Here is a 2,086-nt window from a genome sequence, read left to right as displayed (position 1 = left end):
AATAAAGGATTCTGCGGAAATACTATTAAATCTTCAATTTCAATACCATATGCCAGCACAAGGTTGAGGGTGTGGTTAAAACAGTGCCGTATGCACACTCTGAATGAAACCAATTGAATCTAGTAGTGAGTTGAAAGCAATACTAAGGCTATCGTTGTCAACGTCCACATGGATATTAAAATCACCTACAATAAGTACTTCGTCTGATTTAAGGACTACACATGATAAAAACTCAGAAAAAAATTAAGAATACGAACCTGGAGCTCAGTAAACAGCAACAAATATAATTGGCTGTAATGTTTTCCATGTTGAAGGCTTTCAAACGAGTTATAATTTAGTTTAGGTTTAGGATTAATTAACAGGCTTGAATCAAAGATGGCTGCAACTCCCCCTCCTCGGCCTGAGCCTCTAGGAATTTAAGTATTATTATGACTGGGAGGAGTGGCTTCATTTAGACTAACATATTCTTCATTGCACAGCCATGTTTCAGTAAGACAGAATAGATCAATTTGATTATCGGATATCAATTTGTTTACTAGTACTGCTAGTAGACAGAGATCTAACATTTAATAGTCCACATCTAATTTTCCTATTCTGTTCTATCGTTGCAGTGGTGGATTTAATTCCAATTAGGCTGTTAAGTATAGCTCCTCTTTTGTTTACCTTTGATTTAACTGCTCTGAGTCGGGGGACAGACACCGTGATTATGGAACTATGAGTGGGCGACTGCTCCAACGGAAGCACAGAGAAGCGTGTAGCACTGCACCTCTGATTACTGATTTTTCCATGGGTTGTCATGGTTTATAACCGATAATAGACCCGTCAGATTTCTTGATATGAGAGCAGCTCCGTCCAAAGTGGGATGAATGCCATCTCTCCTAATCAGACCAGACTTTCCCCACAACACCCTCCAGTTATCTACGTAGCCCACATCATTAGCTGGGCACCACCCTGAAAACCAGTAGTGGAAGGATGACATGAGGTTGTACATGTCATCGCAGATCAGGATTGGCAGGGGTCCAGAGAAAACTACTGAGTCCGACATTGTCTTTGCATATGCACAAAGTGACTTAACATAAATTTTAGTGATCTCCGATTTAATTGGGTATCATTACCACCTATGTGAATGATCTTACTGTATTTACGGTTATCTATAGCCAGCAGCTTTAGATAGGATTCCACATTGCCCTTTCTTGCCCCAGGGACGCACACGACTGGGCCGCTGGAGCCACCAACTTCACGTTCCGCAGTATAGAGCTCCCAATAACCAGAGTTGGCTTCTCAGCAGGTGTATCACTGAGTGGGGAGAAACTGTTAGAAAGGCGAAAATGTTGGTGGGTAGCCATAGACTCTGGTTTAGCGCAATCGGCGCCATGTGCACTCCCTGGTTTAGAGCTAGCGCTACGCTTCTTTCGGACAGTCACCCACTCGCCCGGCTGCTCGGGGCCTGCCGGGGGACTGCTAACAGAAGCTACAGTATGTTGGCCCACACCAGCTATGGAGAGCTGGCTAGCATGCGATTTTGATTCCATGGTGCGGAGCCGTGCCTCAAACTCACTAAGCCTCACCTACAGAGCAGCGAATAAACTATATTTATTAAATGTATCTTCATCACTAAAGGAGGCAGAGGAATAGCTAAACATTTGACACACCGAGCAAGGGAGAGCAGGAGAGGGAGAGGAATTAGCCATTGCTAATGGCTAAGCAAAAGTAGCTAACAGTGTTTTAACAATTGTGAGATCAGCGAGGCAGTCACTGTAGGAGAAGAAACTATAAGTGCTTGAGTGTAACTATTGAAGTTTAAATGCAATCCAGGCAAATAGCCGCTAAATTAAACAATAAAGCAGAGTTGAGTACATTTTTGCTGGAGCAGCAAATTAGTGTCCATGACACGGGAGCAATGGAAGTGAGACAATACGCTTACCGTAAACGTCAGCACGTCAGGGATCGTCAGCTCCCCGTAGATCCAAACTCCAGCAAAATATATCTAGAATTGGCACTCCAGAATTGAGCCAGAAAAAACATTGCGGTCAGAGTAAACCTACCACCTTTTCACTGCTGACAAGACTTAAATTGCATCCGCGGC

At 43.4% G+C, this 2,086-nt stretch overlaps 1 pseudogene; it reads right to left on the bottom strand.

Annotated features, from left to right (window-relative positions):
• Positions 1–772: 772 nt before the first annotated feature.
• On the bottom strand, positions 773–1,691 carry LOC144529019 (uncharacterized; annotated as a pseudogene).
• Positions 1,692–2,086: the final 395 nt, after the last annotated feature.

The sequence above is a fragment of the Sander vitreus genome, chromosome 2 (assembly GCF_031162955.1).
Source record: "Sander vitreus isolate 19-12246 chromosome 2, sanVit1, whole genome shotgun sequence".
Lineage (NCBI taxonomy): Eukaryota > Metazoa > Chordata > Actinopteri > Perciformes > Percidae > Sander > Sander vitreus.
Note: the sequence above shows the minus strand (reverse complement) of the source record. Positions and strands in the feature narration are given on the sequence as shown.